The sequence below is a fragment of the Salvia miltiorrhiza genome, chromosome 8, assembly GCF_028751815.1.
Source record: "Salvia miltiorrhiza cultivar Shanhuang (shh) chromosome 8, IMPLAD_Smil_shh, whole genome shotgun sequence".
Classification (NCBI taxonomy): domain Eukaryota; kingdom Viridiplantae; phylum Streptophyta; class Magnoliopsida; order Lamiales; family Lamiaceae; genus Salvia; species Salvia miltiorrhiza.
In genome coordinates, this window is record NC_080394.1 from 29026196 (window position 1) to 29038377 (window position 12182).

The following is a 12182-nucleotide window of genomic DNA, read 5'->3' on the forward strand; positions in this document are numbered from 1 at the left end:
TCTTTCATGTGTTTTGAATTTTTCAATTGATATTTTTTCATTTATTTAGTATTTGATTGGTGATAGACATATATTCCTGAGAGGTGTGAGTAATTGCTTAAGAAAATTTAGATTTGTAGTTGAAATATACATATAGTTCAGACATACATGTTGTTAGTGTTTTATCGTGCACGCATAGAAAACACATAAATTTATGAAACTGGCATTTGTGAGTTGGTTTATGCCAATGACTTAGAATTTGGATAATTGGAATATTGTTCTACTGAGAAAAAAGGAATCAAACTTTAAGATATTAGTACATTAATATTTTACAATTATAAAAAAAGGTTATTCCATAAAATATTTTAGTCTGTAAAAAATTTGCAACTTTAATTAGTTAATAGTCTACTTTTCTTGTCTGTAAAAAATATTATAGTATGTATTCTACTTTTCTTGTCTTATTTATGGTGTGGTCCATTGTGTAGTTTAATAAATTTTAAAAACTAATCAAATATTTATGTAGACAATAACAGGTAAGTCAAGTGGAACCAAGATTGTTATATAAGGAGGAAGAAGGGGAAAAAGTAGAATTAGTAATTATTTTTCTTTGATTGGAAAGGAAGCCAAATTGCATTAATAAAACTGATGGTGTCTCATTTCCGGCTAATTACACTTAGGGATTAGTCATAATCAGACAGCTAAAGTCTGACATCATTATCATCTCTTCCACAATTCATGCTGATCTCTTAAATTAGACAATTGCTTAAATTGATATAATTATATCTAAAAAGCATACATCCGTATATCAATAATTGTATTTTATTGCAAAAGTTACACGGAGCTGCATTGACTGTCGTCTCTCGATCAATGTCTCTTCCCAAAGTTAAAGATAAATATTGTGTTTACATTCGAGAATAGAATTAATTTTTTGACCTAACAAATTAGTAGCATTATCTCAAAATCCATAATCCATGCATCATTGTACTTTTTACGAAACGTCGAAACCAGATAATTTAGCGACGAACTCCGAATGTAACGATATGTTATTGTTTCCAAATCAAATAGATAAATATACAAATTAATTGAATGTAACTATATCTAAATTTTTGTTTTTAAATAATACTCCCTCCGTCCATGAAAGAACTTCCTAGGAGGGAGTGGCACGGGTTTTAAGAAAAAATATTGTTGAGTGTATTGAGTGTATTGGGAGAGGTGAAAAAGTGTTATAATTAATATTGAGAGTTGTGAAAAGTGAAAAGTAAGAGGATTATAAGTGGTGGGGTATAGTCCAAAAATAGGTAGAAAGTTCTTTTGTGGACGTCCCAAAAAGGAAAGATAGGAAGTTCTTTTGTGGACGGAGCGAGTATTTTTTTTTTTGTGTTAATTAATATATTAAATACATTAATACTTGACCGGTACAGATCAAGTATTAATGATAAATACAATACATCAATGCTAAACATATATGTTCAATCATTGTGAGTCGAGCCATCAAACATTAATAGCCGAGCATTTTTAGAAATTGTATTAATGCTCGACATTTGTTGATTGCGAGTCGAGCATCAATGCAAAACACATTAATACTCGACGTAAGAGTAAAAAAGTCCTAAATAAATACTCCTTGTAAAAGTTGAATATTTTTTAAATTTTGTCATTCAAAATAAATATATGCTGTATCATTTTGCCCCTAACATCAACCCTTATAATTTAACCTCACAATCACTCTTTATTTACCAAAAAAAAATCACCTTCTAACTCACGCTCAAATATCCCTATCATGAGTTGAAATAAAGGATCCAATGTATCCCTAAACCAATTTAACTATTTTCTGCACACATTTGTTTTTACTTCTTTTTATTGAGAATGTCATTTTAGATTAGCTAAAGAGATTTTAGATATCCTCAAATAGATTTTTGGTAAATATTTATTAATTGACGGATATTAAAAGGATATCTATATGATCTATAAAAGAGGAGTTTTTTCCCCTCTCTTCTTCCATCAAAAATTTCACTATTTTTTTTCTTTTTTTTATATTATAATTATTTTCTAAACGTCATCACATTTGATCATGAAAACTAATCAGTATGCATTTTAAATTTAATATAGTATAAAAATTACTCCCTCCGTCCCGCTATTCATGGCCTGTTTCTTTTCGGCACAGGAACTAAGGAGAGTTAAAGTAGATGGATAAATATGATGACCCACATGTTTAAGGATGTTGTTAATATTACTAATTATTGTTGACTCTAAATTAAAGATTGACTTGCAATAAATAAATAAATTAATTAATTAATCTAAAATTAATTTAATTAAATAAAAAACATGTTTATTCAAAATATGACGAAGGGGATCTGCAAGAGTAGCATTCCAGGCCACAACTTCATCCCACGATTCCTCACAGAGTAATTGACGAAGGGGATAGTCAGTACTATCATTCAAAATAGGAGATTCAGGGGTAATTACATCATAGACCGATTTTCTCACAGGATTTTGGGGGCGGCGATAGATCGGAGCCTGTGGTGAAACAAGACATCTCCGATTTTGGGGGCGACTCTCAATCTCACTGAAGCCGAGAGAGTCTTCCGCCGTTCTGAAAATTCAGCCGAGAACAGAAAATCTACCTCCGGCGGCGATCCCCAATCGGAGCACGAGTCCTCGCTGTCCGGCATGTACTGTCCGCTCAGGTAAGCCTCCCACATGGATTTCATCACGGCGGCAGAGAAGCGCCGTTCTAAGGGCAGCGCGCGGTGGCAGAGATTCGCCGATTTAAGGGTGGCGAAAGGGACATAGATCCGCAAAGAATCGGGAGATAGAGAGAGTCGCGATGAGCAATCGGTCGATAGAGAGAGCTGCGATGAGCAATCGAGAGATAGAGAGAGCCACGATTTAGGGTTTCAGAGGAAAGAGAAAAGAGGGAATGTGCGGCGCAAGTGAGAGAGGGAGAGAGAGAGTGAACCGTCTTTTTCTTTTAGGGTTAGGTAGTCTTAATTAATTAGTGTAGTTAATTACACCCTTATTATTTTCAAAATAAGAAACATGCCATGAATATTGGGACAACCTAAAAAGGAAAACAGGCCATGAATAATGGGACGGAGGGAGTATAAAAAAATGAATAACTTATGAAAATTTAAAAATATTTAATTTTCTTTCTCTTCATTAAAAAATAGGATATTCAGGGGTAATTACATCAGAGACCGATTTTCTCACAGGATTTTGGGAGCGGCGATAGATCGGAGCCTGTGGTGAAACAAGACATCTCCGATTTTGGGGCGACTCTCGATCTCACTGAAGCCGAGAGAGTCTTCCGCCGTTCTGAAAATTCAGTCGAGAACGGGAAATCTACCTCCGGCGGCGATCCCCAATCGGAGCACGAGTCCTCGCTGTCCGGCATGTACTGTCCGCTCAGGTAAGCCTCCCACATGGATTTCATCACGGCGGCAGAGAAGCGCCGTTCTAAGGGCAGCGCGCGGTGGCAGAGATTCGCCGATTTAAGGGTGGCAAAAGGGACAGAGATTCGCAGAGAATCGGGAGATAGAGAGAGTCGCGATGAGCAATCGGTCGATAGAGAGAGCTGCGATGAGCAACCAAGAGATAGAGAGAGCCACGATTTAGGGTTTCAGAGGAAAGAGAAAAGAGGGAATATGCGGCGCAAGTGAGTGAGAGAGAGAGAGAGTGAAACGTCTTTTTCTTTTAGGGTTAGGTAGTCTTAATTAATTAGTGTAGTTAATTAGTGTAGTTAATTACACCCTTATTATTTCCAAAATAAGAAACAGGCCATGAATATTGGGACAACCTAAAAAGGAAAACAGGCCATGAATAATGGGACGGAGGGAGTATAAAAAAATGAATAACTTATGAAAATTTAAAAATATTTAATTTTCTTTCTCTTCATTAAAAATTTATAACTTTTTATTTATGTTTGTGTATAAAAATATTTATTATGATGAATAATATATGCATAGTGCAAATTTTCATTATCGAGTAATTTTTTAATTTATTTAATAACTATAATTATCATTACACTTTGTACAAATTGAAATTTTACATTTTTAAATTCAGGATTTTATTGAATAATTGATGTGAATTATTATATTTTATTAAAATATATTTTATATATGTTTATATTTTATTTTTTATTTAAATTTATCGTTTAATTTCGATGTTTGTCGTGCATATCGCACGAATGAGCGTATACTAGTTTATTAACTAAATATTGGATTTACTTATGCCATGCTAAGAAACACAAACTACTCATAAAAGTTGAGAGGCTCAGTAAAAATGAAAACTACTCCAAATGATAAAATAAAAGAAAACATGATTAGTTATGATTATACATTGACAAAACTGCCCTCGGCCTGGGGCAGTCAAACTCCAAAATTTTAAACAGAAAACCCCCAAAAAGGGAGAAGAAACCACGCGTTAGCATCACGCGCCTCCATCATCAAAATCCCGACCGCCATTTCTCCACTTAAAAAACTAACGTACACGGAGGCACGAACATAGTACAGCACGCATATAATACATACTCACTATTTCCGATCGGTAGATATTTCGGCGTACAATTCACAGAGTGCAGCCGCAGAAGACGAAGAAGAAGCAGAGGAAGGAGACTAGCGCCACCGACTCCACGGCGGAGACGACGGACCACACGACATCGTCCACGTCGGGGAGGCGGATGCGCGGGGTCCACCGCGCTCTGATGAGAGTGAGGCTGGCGATGCTGCTGCTCCACCTCGGCGGCGGCGTCAGGTAGGAAGTCAGGAGCCTCGGCCACCGGAAAAGCGACGTAGGCAGCGTGAAGCTGACGTCCAACAACCGCGAAACCGTCGCCCCCGTCCAACCTGACATTTTCCTTTTTCGCTTTTTATCGATCGATTTTACACTGTGTTTTCTGTTTTGAAGAAATTGAAATATGCTTTTTCGCTTGGGGGAGAGAGAATATTCTAGCGTAATATAACTAGTTTGGGAGAATCTGCACCGTTGATTTCTACGGTCGATCCGATGGAGATTTCCAACGTTTATGGGCACGCCGGTTCACAGCTCATTGACTTTATTAGCTGTGATTTTATAAAATTAAAATAAAAAAATCATACTATCTGAAAGCTGAGAGTCACTCGTTTGTAATTTGATTTCATTTCCAACCATATGATTTTAAAGATATTTTCATAGCTCATCATAAATATTTTCATGTTCATAGTCACTCGTAACTCGTAAGTGTCCTATTAAAATACTACCAGTGTCTAGTAAGAGTGTATCACATATGGAGTGACACGGGTTTTAAGAAAAAATTGATAGATAATATATTGAGTGGTTGTGGTTGAATTGATTATGGGATTATATAAAAATGAGTGATTGTGGTTAAAAAAATAAAGTGGGGGCCATGTTCCAAAATGAAAGTGATGCACTCTTATGGAACGGACGAAAATAAAAAATGTGATACACTCTTACGAGACGGAGGAAGTATGTAATAAGACACTCAATGTCTTATTAAAGTGTATGTGTATCGTCTGAACCTCCATAGGCAAAAAAATCTTCCTTGTAAGTGTATTTCTATTTTTATTTTTTTTATTGTTGAATATGGCAAAAAAATGCCACAGTCACAACACAAGCTGTGGCAAAAATGTCATGGATCTGGAAATATTATAAATATGTTCCAATTAAAGGCTGTTAAATTAGTGTTCGTATGCAAAATTTATTATACATAAATACCTGTAGACAATTAAATTTGTCGTCGAATTAAATCGTGCCACGTGTAAATTCATGAATTAAATATTCAATTATATTTTCTATTTTATTAAATGGGATTTTATTCCTAAATTAAATAGATATATAATTAATATTTAATATAAATGAATTAATGGGCTCATGGACACCTAAAGCCCTAAGACCCATGCATGGAGGCCCAAAGCCCATAAAGCCCATGAAGCTCATCTCTAAAATCTATAAATAGAGGTGTCGGGGTGCTCATTATCACGACTTGAAGGGGTGGAAGATCGAAGAGCATAAAGAATCCTCTCTAGTATCGCAAGTTGAAGTGGAAGATTGAGGAGTTCAAAGAATTCTATCAAGTATCAAAGTGAAGTCTTGCAAGAATTGAAGAGCTTCAAGCATCTCTAAGAATTCTATTCAAAGCTTCAAGTATTCTTCAAGTGTCTTCAAGAATTCTATCAAAGCTTCAAGTATTCTTCAAGTGTCTTCAAGAATTCTATCAAGTCTTCAAGTATTCTTCAAGTATCTTCAAGTGATCAAACCTTCAAATCTTCAAGTGATCAAGATCTTCAAATCTCCAAGATCGAAAGCTTCAAGGTGTTCTTACAAAATTCTAAGGACGTTCTTCTCCAAATCAAATCAACTTCGACGTACAATTCAAATCATGGCTTGAAGCCCTTTGGATTTATCGTCATCAAATCAAGTATTTCAAGAACCTTCGAACTTGTTCAAGAATCAAATAGAAGAAAAGAATCAGAGGATTAACTAGAGATTACAACCCGCATAAATCTATCTTCAAATCTATCAAATTATCTTTGTAACGCGTTTTTGTATTTTATCAAATTGAAATACAAAAATTTGTGTTTACAAATTTTGGCACGCCCAGTGGGACATCTCTACCTCTCATCTCTACTCTTCACCAAAAATCTTGAACAATGTCTATTCAACCAAATGCAACTGCTCAAGCTTCATCTAAAGGTTCTTCGGAAAGCATCGGTGTAATTACGCGAAGCAAAGCAAAATTGATGCAAGAGGTGTCCAAGTCGACCTCCCGTCTTCCATCTATTCATGAAGAGGATGACAACTCCAGAAGAAGCTTCATGTTTCCCATGGAAAATTATCAACTCCACGCGGATGTCATGATGACAAACACATCCACTGTGGAAGAACAACTCTTAAACTTAACAAAAATGGTCGAATCTCTATCTAAGCATATCCAAGATCAAGATGCCCAGATTGCAAAGCTGAGAGAAGAAAAAGAAGAATCAAGCCACGCAAACAATGATAGGGAAGATGAAGAAGACGAAGAAGATGGAGAGAATAATGATAAAGAAATCTCCAAGGACAAGCAAAACTATGATGAAAGAAAATCTTCAGGAAAGGATACTCCTTTCTCGTCTGGTGGCCTTATCCCAATCGACCAACTCAAGGAGTTCATCGAAGCAACCATGAAGAGTAACAATGCTGGAAACTCAAAGTCATCATTGACCTACTCCAAGCCATATACTCGGCGGATCGACGACTTGAGGATGCCTCTTGGTTATCAGCCCCCCAAATTCCAACAATTTGATGGCCAAGGAAATCCGAGACAACACGTGGCTCATTTCATTGAAACATGCAACAACGCTGGTACTTGTGGAGATCATTTGGTCAAACAGTTTGTTCGCTCATTGAAAGGTAATGCCTTTGACTGGTACACCGACTTAGAATCAAACTCAATTGATAGTTGGGAACAACTGGAGCATGAGTTCCTCAACCGCTTCTATAGCACTAGAAGAACTGTCAGCATGGTGGAGCTCACAAGTTCGCGTCAATTCAAAGAAGAGCCAGTCATTGACTACATCAACCGATGGAGAAACCTTTGTCTCAACTGCAAGGACCGATTGTCTGAATCATCTGCCATCGAAATGTGTATTCAAGGGATGCATTGGGGCTTGCAATACATCTTGCGAGGAATCCAGCCTAGAACATTCGAAAAACTTGCTACAAGAGCTCATGATATGGAGTTGAGCATGATGACAAGCGGGATCGAAGAACCACCCATCCGAGAACCTCGCAAATTCAAGCCAGAATTCAAGAAAGGAAGCAAACCGTCCGATGAAACACCAAAGAAAGAATCCATGGCGATTAAGGCAACTTCGGTGAAATTCTTAAAGAGATAAGCTGGACAAGAAGGCAACCAGAACTCTTCCCGAGACTTGGGGCAAAGAAGACCTACCTTGAAAGAAATGCAACAAAAACAATATCCATTCTTAGACTCTGATGTTTCAGGAATTTTTGATGACCTGATCAAAGAAAAGCTTATCGAGTTGCCAGAAATGAAGCGACCAAATGAATCAGGGAGGACAGACGATCCAAGTTACTGCAAATACCATCGTCTGGTTGGGCACCCCATACATGATTGCTTCATCTTCAAAGACAGGGTCATGCGGTTAGCTCGAGAAGGGAAAATATCTCTTGAAGAAGACGCTACTGCTGTAAATATGGTCTCCACAGACTTGAATGACATAATAGAAGGTATTGGAGCTCTGTATGACACATCCAATCAAGTAGATGAAGAACCTGAGCTAAATATGGATGAAGACGATGATGCATTGGCAATCACATTCTCCAATGAAGACTTGCAGCTTGGATTTGAACCTCATAACAGGCCATTGTTCGTGAGTTGTTATACACATGAGCAGAAGGTCAATCGAATTCTCATCGATGGAGGCTCGGCGGTCAATATTTTGCCACTAAGGACTTTGAAGCAATTGGGAATCCAAGTAGATGAGCTGTCAAAAAGTCGATTGATGATCCAAGGTTTCAATCATGAAGGGCAAAGAGCTCTTGGAACTATAAGGTTGCGATTGCTAATGCAGGACATGGATTCGACAGCGTTGCTTCATGTTATCGATGCCAAGACGTCCTATAATATGCTTCTGGGTCGACCATGGCTTCATGAAAATGGTGTTGTTCCTTCTACATTGCACCAATGTTTCAAGTACTATCAAAATGGCGCCATAAGAAAAGTGGTTGGTGATCAAAAGACGTTTACGGAAGCAGAATCACATTTTGCTGATGCTAAGTTCTATTTGGAAAGAACCAAAGTCTCAATGGTGAAAGATGATACATCACATGACGAGTTGAGATCTTGCCAGGAGAAAAAGAAGGAAGAATCTTTTCTGAAGATGGAAGGATTCACCATGCTTTTAACGAAGATTGATGCCAAGAAGCCAATTCACCAACCATTTGAAGGGTTTGTCCGACCAAAGCAAAGTAGCATCACAGAGCATGGAGATCTCTCAAACAAAGAACTCTCAAAGCACTTTGGTCCGAAGGCATATAAACTCCTCGTGAATGCTGGATACAATCCTCAAGAAAGCTCTATGTCAAGGTCTCATTTGGAAAAGACTGATAACGCAGGCCAAAACTCCAAAGCAGGTTTGGGATATACAGTGCAAAGCCCCATTCGAATTGCCATCAAGAGAGCCACTGCTAACTATGCTAGCACCAAGCAAATCCTGGAATCTTCAAGCAATCGGAGAACCCAAAGGGTTTCTATTTTCAATAGGATGGGTAGAAGAGAAGCTCAACGAGTATCTGTCTTTAAAAGACTTGGCAAAGGCAAATCATGGAAACGAAGCAAGACAAAAGGGAGTGATGAACTGCACATAACAGAGAAATGGAGAAGTTTGATCCCTCCTCGAATGAAAAGATACACCACTTTGATTATGTCATGTGGGAAAAAAATGAAAGCTCAAATGAAGACCACCATCTTCACACGAGATGCCATAGATCAAGAAGATAGAGAAAGTGTGGCTTCCTCTTACTACACTACTAATAGTGCTAGTAATCCAGTTCCTCTTCCTCATACTACTCAAAGTCAAGTGCGTCGTGAAATTGCAAGTCTCGTTAGAAGTGGCGTTATCACAACAAGCGTTGCAGAGAATATAGCCTTCATACGCCAGAGAAATGAAAGCATAAAGACGTGTTTTGATTGCAAAGATCCTCGCCGAAAAGATGAAGACGTTGTCACAGCAAACCATATCACCTCCTGCGAGAAAATGGTCGTTGGAGAAGAGAATTCGTACTTGAGCCCCAAAGAACTGGAAACTCTGGATGAAGAGAGACTAGAAGTCCAGCAAAATTGGAATACTATCAAACTCTTCCTTCAAGATCCTTCAACAAAGCAGTGCGAGCGCCCTCTTTTCAAATTGGAGACATGGCCCTCGCTGCAAGGAGGCCAATTGTTATCACTCTCAAAGGAAAGTTCTTGAAGTACTACTATCCTTGAAGGGTGATAGAAGTTGAAGCATGTACATATGTATATAGTTCCAAAAAAATAGAAAAGCCAAAAAAAAATGGAAAGCATAAAAAGCCAAAAAAAAAATAGAAAAGCAGAAAAGCCAAAAAATGAGTCAGATGAAGAAAAGCAACAAAATGAAGTGTATGAAGACAGCTCCTTGACGCACGAGCCTAAACTGCATGTTACTCCTGGCCCGCATGAGTATAAACTGTGCACGGCACCCAATCTCAAACACCTGTTGATCCTATGAACTACGTTTTGACTTGATCCCTTTCAAAAGGGTACGTAGGCAGCTTAGATAATTTCTAGGTTCAGTCATAAGTTGTGTTTGACTCTTTTCGATTTATATCATCAAGTTATGATTTAAGTTGATTATGTGAAGCCGAATATGTCTCATTCTAAGGTTGAGAAGAAGATCAAGTCATCAAAAAAAGCACAAGTATCTGGAGAAAAAGATGTCAAAATATCCATCACAAACCAAATGAGAGTCATCAAAAGAGGAAAATGATAGAAACTACGGTTTGCACAAATACTAAGCAAATGGGTCTTGATCATCCAAAGCTCTCTGAGCAGAGATCAAAAGTGACTCTGAAGTCTTCAAATTCCTCAGCATTTCCTTGTCAATAAGTGCAGCTTTATGTTTGTCAAACTCTCTTTTCAATTCTTGGGTTGCACCTCGGATGGTATGAAATGAGGCACTATTTTGCTTGAAGGACGACGACATTTCCATCTCCCACATCTCTATCATAGCAAGTTCTTCCTTGATCAAAGCAATTCTGACGATGGCTTTATTCTCCTTGGCTTAAGCATCAAGAAGAGAAGACTCAATCTTCTCGAGTCGCTGTGCAGAATTCTCCCAATTTCGTGAGATGCCAAACATAACAACCTCACTCAAACCAGACTCGAACAATCCCAGGTCCGAGCGCACCCAAGACCTGTCAAAGAATTGAGTCATCTGGCGTTGAGGTCAGCTATGCATCGCCAACTTCACTTCTCTCCAAGCTAAAGTTGAATCCACTTGTAGAATTGAAACACATGTTCACCAGACATAATAGAACACCATTGAGTCATCTAGCCTGTTCAAATGTGTGCAAAGAGAAGATGTAACCAGCAATCTTCAAAGGTTGGACTCACAATGGCCCAGATCCGAGCGCACCCGAAATCTGATTAAAAGCCAATTGAGCCACCTGAAGTGCAAAGTAAACATCACTCAGATAAGGTCTTAGATGGGCTGCTGCCAGACTTTTGGATGAACTCTCTGAGGATGGTCTTTAGTCGTCGGGCTGACAGAGATGTCAAGATTGAAAGAAAGATGACAATAGATTCCGAACTTTGCAAATACTCAAAGCATCTCGTTTGGGGCAAAATCTGCCATGAAGTTGTTTAATGAGACTACGTCAATCTTTAACACAAGCTTCCAAGCTCCTCTCGCCATCAACTGCAAGGAAAATAAGTAATATTCAAATTTGGAGTTCACTTGTTGAAAAAAAAATAATACTCCCTCCGTCCCATAATAAGTGGCCACATTCTTTTCGGCACGGAGATTAAGAAATTGAGTGTTATATATTTTAATAGAGTGTGGCCTACAATTGTTGACCAAATTAGTGAGTAATTGTTGACTTAATTAAAGTAATTTTGGCATTTGTAGAAAGTGGCCTACAATTGTTGACCAAATTAGTGAGTAATTGTTGACTTAATTAAAGTAAACTTTTGCCATTTTTAGAAAGCAGCCACTTATAGTGGGACAGACGAAAAAGGAAATGTGGCCACTTATTATGGGACGGAGGGAGTAATAAATAAAAAAAATAAAAAAAATCAGCGTATGCGCCATCAAAGAAGTATTCTGTTTATTAATAATTTTGGGCCAAGTTTTATGGGTGAAAGATTAATTTAAAAAGCCCAACATTACCAGACTCCTTTTAAGAAAAGCCCAATCCTTCTCCCCAAACAATCGGTTCTCTCTCATTCTCTCTCACTCCCTCTTTCAAACGCCCCTCAAGACCTCTCTCTCCCTCGCCCAATCTATCTCTTCACGAGCTCCGCCGCGAGCTGCTCCGGCGAGGACGACGGCCAGCTGAGGGCGCTGCTTCTCGGCTGTTTCCTCCTCTCCTCAATTCGTCTCCCTCAAGCCAGATGAAGGGATGGAAAAGAAGCCCTAATTTCGTCAAAATCAGAAATCGTTGTTGCTGCTCTCCGAAATCCGGTT